Below are 9,375 nucleotides of genomic sequence, written 5' to 3'. Positions count from 1 at the left end.
AGGGAAGAACGCACAAGCAAGGGGCAAAATTACAGATTGCACACGTAACAAAATAACGGCTTCAATTGAAAAATCCAATGATCTAATCGGGATTGGAACCCACGACCTTCCGACTGGTAGCATAGTGCCTCAACCAACTACACTACGGAGTGACCCAATAAAATAGCATGACATTAATTAATTCAATAGAAGCATTTATGTGGAAGGCGTGTATAACTGTAATGTAACACCACAAAACAAAATGCACCAACAGATCAAGATGGTGTAGAAATAACACTCTAAACAAGTGTACGGCAGACGCTGGGTCGAATCTGGTCTGAGACATCGCTGTCCCCCTCGTTCCAACAAGGAAAATGTCGGGGAAAGCAGTTCACTTAGGTTACGGGTGCTTCTTTCCAAACTCTTTTCAGTTCATTGCTCGCCAATCATACCGCCATTCGCCAGTATATAGCGTGAGACACGGGTAGTGTCACAAAATAAACCACACAAAGGATGAGGAAACGCAGCAATACAACTTTGCGTTACTGCAGTCTCCTCGAAATTAAATCACACTTCATTTGCATTAATTAGACTATGCAGTTGACAGAACGTCGCCAAAGACGGAGTGCGCAAGACCGGCGCGCGGTTTGCCTAGAAGCCCAAGGGAGGGGACTCCTCAGTCACATGTAGTAAGTGTAGTATAAAGAGTATATGGTACGGCCGCTTGCAGCCAGTTCGGGTCCAGCAATTGGAGACGAAGTGGAGTGGTCAGTGCGCGCGCAATTACAGGTACAGGTGCAAGCGTGTGGGCGCTTCGTTAGTAGCTACAAGTTGTGTCTGTCTGTGTCTGTTTCGCCTCGTGATTTATTAACGAGGCAGGTTCAACCCCGCAGGTTACAAAATGTCATGGTTAATGGTGTATGGTGTCGTAGGAACAAAACTGTCATGCAGTAACGGAGAAAATTCAAGACGAAATTGGGAACTCATCCATAAAGAAGCATGAGTAACAAGGGACAAACTCACACACACACACACACACTTTAGAAAACTTCTGTCATCCTCGTTGTCTTTCCACAATGCATATGCAAAATAATTCTGCAGTTATTTGCGTGAGAGTAGATTACATAAATTACGAGGATTTTACAAAAAGTACCGAAGAAAATTTATGCATCTAAGAAGTGTTAAGTGAGCAGTTTAGGATAATACGTAATGAGGAACTGCGCCTTGTAGTGTAGTTAGGAAAGTGAAATTTTGGAGGCTGCGAAGGATGAGGAAAGGGGCGAATGAGTCTATAGAATTTTAGGAAAACTTCTTGAGAAACGTTAGTTGTATGACCCAGTGGAGCTGTGAGGATGGAAGGTGGAGGGGTAACAGTGGCTGGTTTTGATATTTGCGGAATCGAATCATCGGTTTGTGTTTTAACCGATATAAAACCATCCGTAGATTACACACATTTTTGACATAATCGATACGTCATGTTATCGACTTCTAGATCCGATTCAACTCTTTTTTTCATTGGTGCCAGGGACAGATACGGTTTTACCCTATCCCCCCCCCCCTAACCCAAAATAACTGAGACAAAAACAAATATGTTCCTTCTGTAACAATTTAGTTATTTGCAGTTTTATGGTCAGGAGGCAAATTTTGGCAGTAAAGATGTTTTGCGAAAATGTATAACAGTATTTTGTTCCTACTCAATTCGTTGGTGTGAGTTTTCTTGTTGCTAGTGGGGTGGGGCTAAGTCCCTTGTACTGCGGCCTCTTCTGGCCTATTGAACCAGCCCCAGATGATAGGTGAGGGTGACTGTGGAGCAATTGGTGGAATGCAGATTGGCAGGGGAAACCTAAGTACTAGGAGAAAACGCGCCCCAGCACCACTTTGTCCACCACAAATCGCACTTGACCAGACCCGGGACTGAACTCGGGCCGCCGCGGTGGGAAGCCAGCAACTCACCGTTTGAGCTATGGCGCGGCCTTAGTGTAAGTTAATTTAATGGCCTGCCGAGGTTGTTTGGCGCCAAATGAAACGAGACGTTACCGATTTACGCGTAAATAGAAAATACTGGAAAGCTGTCGTGATCTGTTTTGAAGCAGTATATCTCGTATTCTACGGTATTTCTGCCATTAAATTTAATCCACATATTTGTTACATATAGTCCGTGTTTTTGGAGTTGGCCGGCCTCAAAATGCGCAGTGGATTTAGTTCACCAACTGAGATAAGGACTGTAGGGCGTGTATGGGTTATAACGGGTCGTTCGTTACAGTGCGTCACCCTCCCTTTACCCCAAGCTAGCTGCAAGCACTACTGTTCATTCAGAAAGGAGCTACAGCACAACGCGCATGCGGGCGTATACGACGAAGCTAACAGGCGCCTGCGCAATGTTACGAAACGTTTCGGAAAATATATCATTGTTAATTCAAGAAGGAAATTACACGCCGAGGAAATGAGAGATTTATACTTTTTCACAGAACTTTTAACGTAAGATGTTAGGATTGGCTGGATATGTAGATCACAGAGACAAGAAGTATGTAAATAGTACTGGCGAGAGGGGCCACAGGGGAAGGTAAAGGGACAAGATCAAACTTAGGGAAAAATGTGTTTTAAGAATTAAAAATGGACTATAAAGTACATCGGCGGGCTTTTGTGCTAGCGGTGTTTAACGTTCGGATTCTGATGCTAGAGAGAATTAATAGGTCTATCAATATGTTACTTCATTTTATTACTTCCTAACATATGTCTGACCACGAAATGTTATGTGACGTCTATTGGTCCCCCCCCCCCATTTTTCTTACCGAGTTTAAGAGTCGAAAGCAGATAATTTATTCCTTTTTCAATCCGGATGTTCTTTTGCGTTTAACGAGCTAGAAACTATATTAACCGAGAGAATTCATTTAATTTCATTAATTCCCACAAACGTAAACAAAATGAATTGACGGAGACCGTGAATGTCATGACGATTCGCCTTACGCGAACTGTAGAAACACGGAGTGCGAAACGGTATGAAGAGCCGTCTGAAGTCGAATTGTGAAGAGTGTAGCATGCAGCATCAGTGTCTCTTCATTGCCAGGAGAGACAGAAAGCTAACGAGAAATCTTAATCTACTGAGGGGAGAGAGTCTGCAGTTCGAGACCCGAACTCCATACATTCCCAATAGTGATATGTAGAAAATGAATAAATAAGATTTGAGGCTTTCACGGCGGTGACTATGAAGAAAGCAGTCTTCTGCAGACTGCTTTTACCGTTCTCACGGTCTTGTCGCTTGCAGATTTCTTATACTTTTTCTTCTACCATGAAGATGGAGGCGATACGTTCCTCCGAAACGTCGGTTAACACCACTTATACACGGTGCCAAATCCCAGAAGACTGCTTTCTTCAATGAATAAATAATTTGTAAAAGTTTGAGAGACGTCGGGCTGTTTTCAGAAACAGCTATATCAGTGTCTGTGTGCAGGAACTGAGAGATCCACAGACCGCCTCTGTGGTCTAGTGGTCAGAGTTCCTGCCTATAGATCCAGAGGCCCGGGTTCGATTCTCGGCGCTACCAGCGTTTTTGAGAAGTAGTGTGTCTGGAACGGGGTCCACTCAGCCGCGTGAGGATAATTGAGGAGGTACTTGAATGGAATAGTAGCGGCTCCGGTCTAGAAAACCGAAATTAACGGCCGTGGGGATTCGTTGCGCTGCCCACGCGACACCCTCTATCCGCCGAAGTTGGCACTAACTTCGTTGACAAGCGGCGATTGTTCCGTCGGTATAGTTCGCTTGCGGACTAAAGCCACAGAGTTTGTTTTTGTTTTGTTTGTATAGATCCACATTTTCTTAACCTCGGTACTAGCTCGAGGTGAGTGGTCAGCTTAACGCGCCTGTCGCTTTACCCCCTGTACCTATTGGATAGGAGGTTGGGTGGACCCCAAAGCCGGTCTGGACGACGTGAAGAAGAGATAATTTTTGATCCTACTGGGACTAGTCCAGCCCGTAGTCAGTCACTATACCGACTATGCTATCGGAATACCAGTAAGAACTCCGGATAGTGTATCGGCCTACATGACTGGTATTCAAACCGGCTACATCATGAATACGAATAAGAAGGGCTGCCGCTGATTTAACCTGTTAGCGATATTACTTTTAGTTACTTACCCACTGAGCCGGTCACGGTAGCCTAGCGGTCTAAGGCATATACTGTCTTCGCTCGCCCGGAAGCCGGGATCGTCGGGTTCGAATCCCACTCAGGGCGCGGATGTTTGGTGTGTGTGTGTGTGTGTGCGCGCGCGCGTGCGTTTTTCGGTGTTGTGCTATCCTGTGTTTAGGCAGAGGCCTTGCGACGAGCTGATCACCCGTCCAAGGAGCCCTACCGTCTGTAAAATGATCAAGAAACTGAGAAATCAGCCCTGTGCTCGAAATTGGAAGCAAGAAGAGAAAAAAAAAACTTGCCCACCATTCTTTCGTATGAAAGACGTCACGTGACTGAACCAATTTACGTGGACAGATCATGCGGAAGGGACAAATAGCAGGTGTCTTCAGGGAAGTGCTTCCCTCAGGGCTCGCTCTGTTTGCTAGAAATGAGGACGGGGGACCTGCTGTGTAACAACCCGACTGTTCACAGTCTGGGGGGAGAAACCCCCAGTCTCCTCAAGTACTCCCAGCACAAGAATGTCAAACCCCCTCGTGAAATTTGAGGCTGGCACGGCGGTGGCTATGAACTTTCTGAAGTTTCTGTAGGATGCACTGCTACCATCTTCAAGGTAGATGAGTAAGCCGAGCAAGCTAGAGTGAATCTTTGACCCTTAAGACGGAGGCAGTATATTCCTCATAAACGTCAGTAAATTTCTATCGGACTGTACATTACAAAAGACAGTACTCTTCAAACCGATTTAAGTTCATTATCTCAAAATTATAAATCAGGGACGGCAACAGGGTTTCTAAGTGTCAGAAAATTAAGAAGCGATGGAGCGGAACAGTTCGTTCTTACAGATAATGCAAGATAACAAAATTCCGGGATGTGAAGCAGTGTAGTTTGGTATCATATTCCTATGATTACTATTCTTCAAATGTGACCGTTTCTTCTTTATGAAAATGAGTTTTGTGCAAAACTGTAGATCTCTGTTTCTCTTGTTCCTTTCCCTATATTATGAATTACATTTCTTTAAAAGTTATGTTGCCTATCCGACATGGGGCTACCACTTTCGCAGGCTCTTCCTTTACAACGGTTTGGCTTGTATTTAGTTTCTGAATACACGCTGAATGATATGTGGTAATTACTAATTCTCATGCTAGACATACTGAGCTACGTGAACACAACAAAGTGCTAATGGTTGGTACAATAGGCCAGAAGTGACCGCAGTACAAGGGACTTCGTCCCACCCCACTGGCAAGTGCTAATGGTTCACGATTCTATCAACCTACCACTCGGTGCTACACCCCTGGGTGAGCCTAGGCCTCCTCTACAACCAGTCTCCACTGCTCTCTATTCCTCATCTTCTCTATCCATCCTTTCACCTTCATCGTCTTCAGGTTGTTCTCAACATCGTCTGGCCATCTCCTCCTGGGTCTTCCTTTTCTTTTGGAATATAGCCTTCCTTTTAACATTCTTTTAGTGCATTATCTTCCATTCTTTCGACATGTCCCAACCATCTTATTCTCTGAATTCACGGTTCTGTCAACAAAAAATATTCCAGCCGCACTATAGCCATAGGGTTGACTCAGCCTCTAACAGAAATGTGTACCATGAATCTTCCTAGGGGGTAAAGGGAGGCCAGCGCCTAAGACTGACAACCTCACCGCCATCTGTGAGCCGATTGTCTAGAAAATAAGGGAGCCTCGAAGTCTCACAGGGGTAGCTTTACTTGTTTTTATTTTATCTCGAGTATTAGAATGTGGCAGCTCTACTGAAGTCTCAGTGGCGAAGGCAGCATTCCCATATCTTTTTGTATCCCAGTGGTTCCCCAACCGAAATCGTCTTGTGAGTCACATAATGTATGCATGACAGTGTTTGCCAGCTCTGGAAGAGACAGACATCTTTCAAAATATAAAAAAAAAGATTCGTGGAAAGACTATTTATGGAAGCTATTTGAATACTAGCTTGAGGGTAGACAAACCTCCAACAGGAGACGTCAAACCAACAATGTGATTGTGGCGCATGCGCATTAAGCACTGAAATCAATGGAGTCCATGGTGGCCGAGTTTTTTCTCTGATGGCAATGGCTTATGTATTATTAGAGCTTCACATGTGAAATCGCGTATAAAGATGGACCTCTATCACAAACAGCCAACAAATTAAGAATGAAACATTATTTATCTGAATATTACTATATTCTTGAATATAAAGCCATATACTTAAGTAGAAGTCTATATCGACGTTTCGGTGGAGAGTACTGCGGGCGGAGCTTATTTTTAGCTGGTTTCTTGCTTGCCTTACTCTCCGACAGTAAAGATGGAGGCAGCAGGTTCTTCCGAAACGTGTGTGGACCTCTACCTGACTACGTGGCGTTACATCACAGAAAATAGATCTCTTCAATGTCATCGCTATGAGAACTTCAAACCCAATATCAGAGTCGCGACAGCTGTCAATATAGAGACTAGGCTATGAGCAAACGATTCCTCTCTTCTCCACGTCGTCCAGAGCGGTTCTTGGGCCCACCCAGCATCATACCCAATGGGTACCGGGTGCTCTTTCCCCAGGGATAAAGCGGGAGGGGCGTGAAGCTAACCACTGACCTCCATTTAGTGCCGAGGCTAACTCCCCCATACGTCTTCATGGCGTAGTGCTTAATTAAGCACAGGAATAATTTTATCTTAACCTTCAGCATCTGAGATATTAGCGTCTTTGGTGATTATTGAATAATGGGAAAGGATGGGGAAGGAAGCGGGCATGGCCTAGTTTGAGGTACTAACCCGGCATTTGGCTGGAGGGACTGAAAAAGCACGAAAAGCCTCAGTATAGCCGGCCTTCTAGCCCCTCCCGAATAAGAAACGTCCACGAAGCCCAAAACTTGTGATATACAGTGAGTGCCTGAGTGGACCACTGATTGGGTGGCTGGGAGAGTGGGTGACTGAGTCAGGATGATGATATTAAGGCAAATTCTAAGCAAAGAAGCTGTGAGGGTATGAGTTGCACGGAAGGAACTCAGGCAACCTCTTCTGACACTGATGAACACTGCACCTTCATGATGACAATGCATTTCTTGAATTGATTAATAGCAATCTACTTTTCTACAAGCAACTGGTTTATTAAAGCTAAATTTTGCTCTTGCCCCTAAATAAAAAACGATGAAGGTGTGTAATGGGCATGGAGGTGAACATCCACTGATTTCCAGATCGGTATTGGATGGGGCGAGTGGTCAGCTTCACTACCCAGCCTCTTTGCTTCCATAGAAAAAGCCCCTGGTATCCATTCGAGAGGAGGCTGTGTGGGCATCAGGGCCGTTTGGACGTGACGGCGAGGAAAATTTTTCCACCCCTGCCGGGAATCGAACGCCGTCCGTCCGACCCATGACGAACAAGTTGTTGGTTAGGCTGTCAGAAGATCAGGCCTTACAAATCCTTAGCGTTAGTTTTGAACTGCACTCCCGTTCCAGTTTGCACAATAGTATACTTGGAATTCAAACCGCAAAGAGAGACACATGTTCTGTCTCTAGTTAAGCTGATCTCTCCGTATTTAAATTAGTGCCGGGTGATAAGCGGTCATTTCATAATCATGGTATGACCCGGCATTTGCCTGGGGGACTGAGGAAGGTCACGATAACAGATGTCCCGGCCGAACCTCGAACCGAGCACCTCCCTAATAGACCGACGTGTCTGCGAGCTGATCTCATCATGTATAATTAGAATGATCAAGTCAAGGAGGGTGAGATGGGCAGGACATGTTGTACGCATGGAGACGAAAAGGAATGAATATCGGATTTGGGGAGAGGGGGAACCAGAAGGAAAGAGACCACCAGGAAGACCTAGACGTGGGTGAGAGGATAATATTAAGACGGATCTTAGAGATATAGGATGGGGCGGTATGGATTGGATTTATTTGGCTTAGGATAGTGACCAGTGGAGTGCTATTGTGAACACGGTAATGAACCTTCAGGTTTCATACAATATTGGGAAGTTCTTGAGTAGCTGCGCAGCTGCTGGCTTCTCAAGAAGGGCTCAGCTGCATGGAGATTAATTTAGTCAGTTATTCAGTGACATTACTGCAGTGGACTGTTCGTCAGTCAGTCTCGCCATGTTACGTTCCATATATACTGTGAGAAGCTCCTTGACACACAAACACTACGATGAATTTTTTTCCAGAGCGAGAAATTAATTACATAAAAACGTGAGAACAAACTTCCTTGATCATCTGAGCGACTATCAGCTCCTCGAGAAGGATTCTGCTCCGTGGAGCTCTTCACTTATAATTGTCGGGGCCTAAATATTCACATTGCATTAAAATGAATATTCAGGAATAAAGAAAGCTAAAATAGATATAAAGTGGTTACAGTACAATTTTAATCGTTTGTTAATCGTGTGTTTAGTTAATAGTAGAGTGAATTTACCGACTACACAACACGTTTTTTTATTATGTAACCAGTGACATGAATTGAACTTCGATTCACGAACTTTTAACTTTTAACAATTAAATTAGAACAATAATTTTAACCTGTGTTTTATAAAAGAACTCGATATATTAGTGAGCGTAAATCTTGATAAGATACAGGGTCGAATGAGTGAAAAGTGAATGTGACCGCGTGTAATTATACAGCCGTGTTCATACACCTGAGGATGACCTCTTGAGGTCGAAACATGTAGTGATAATAAAAAAACGTGGTGTGTAGTCGGTAAATTCACTCTACTATTGGTTACAGTACATTTTGAGATCCCATGTGGAATTCTAGGGAACTGAGAAACCGCTGCAGTTCTGAGGAAAATGCAACCCTTGATAAGATTCGAACCGGGTACATGTTGAATACAAGCCATTAATAATATAATATCAGCTTCCATAATATGCCGATCTATGAGTAATTGATATAGATTAGTTAAAGAAAGTACATACATCATACCGCTTCATATAGTTGCTTGTAACTTCTGACAAACCCGTGTTTATGATGTAGACGAATGCTGCTAGAACCCGAGTCTTTCCAATCCGCTGTTGTCCTCCGACGGTCTTACTTTCTGACGGCTCGCTTGTAACAATTGGTCACGCCTGTGTTGGGACCGTGACTTTAGTTTCTTTTCTTAAAATAATTCGGTTGCCTGACAGCCCAGAATGGAAGTTTCTTTCTTCACCTTAGCTTTGATATAAACCGAAGCTCTAAATATTAAACAAAACTCCGAAACCCTTGCGCAGGCCGCAAACGGTGCAATAGGTATAAAAATAAATTTTTGCAATATACATTAATGTTAAGNTGACCAGGACGGAAACAGATCCAG

The 9,375-nt window shown here is 44.0% G+C and overlaps 1 protein-coding gene across 1 annotated transcript in view; it reads left to right on the top strand.

Annotated features, from left to right (window-relative positions):
• Positions 1–700: 700 nt before the first annotated feature.
• LOC111864292 (sclerostin domain-containing protein 1) overlaps positions 701–9,375 on the top strand; it is a 68,613-nt gene continuing 59,938 nt past the window's right edge. The window contains exon 1 of the mRNA XM_023851431.2: positions 701–768. The gene's annotated coding sequence lies outside the window, so the exon portion shown is untranslated. The remainder of the gene's footprint in view (positions 769–9,375) is intronic.

Source organism: Cryptotermes secundus, unplaced genomic scaffold, assembly GCF_002891405.2.
Source record: "Cryptotermes secundus unplaced genomic scaffold, Csec_1.0 scaffold33, whole genome shotgun sequence".
NCBI classification, from domain to species: Eukaryota; Metazoa; Arthropoda; class Insecta; order Blattodea; family Kalotermitidae; genus Cryptotermes; species Cryptotermes secundus.
Note: the sequence above shows the minus strand (reverse complement) of the source record. Positions and strands in the feature narration are given on the sequence as shown.